Genomic DNA, 269 nt, shown 5'->3' with positions numbered 1-269 from the left:
AGTGCATGGCAACTCAAACATTCAAAGTATGTGAGGAGAACGTTATGAACAAGTGAACGTTACAGCCGCAGCATGGACACAGCTCGGGTTACAGCGCTGATGTTACCGTCAGTATTGCTGTTTTTTACTGCTAACAGTGGTGAGGGAACAATAATTAATTCAATTAGGAGAACAAACTGCCTCGCCGTTATATACACATTAATATAATCACGCCAACCTGCACCATGCAAATTGCTCGCGTTAGCGTCTATTGCTTAGTTATCATACAT

The sequence above is a fragment of the Penaeus monodon genome, chromosome 23 (assembly GCF_015228065.2).
Source record: "Penaeus monodon isolate SGIC_2016 chromosome 23, NSTDA_Pmon_1, whole genome shotgun sequence".
NCBI lineage: Eukaryota > Metazoa > Arthropoda > Malacostraca > Decapoda > Penaeidae > Penaeus > Penaeus monodon.
Note: the sequence above shows the minus strand (reverse complement) of the source record.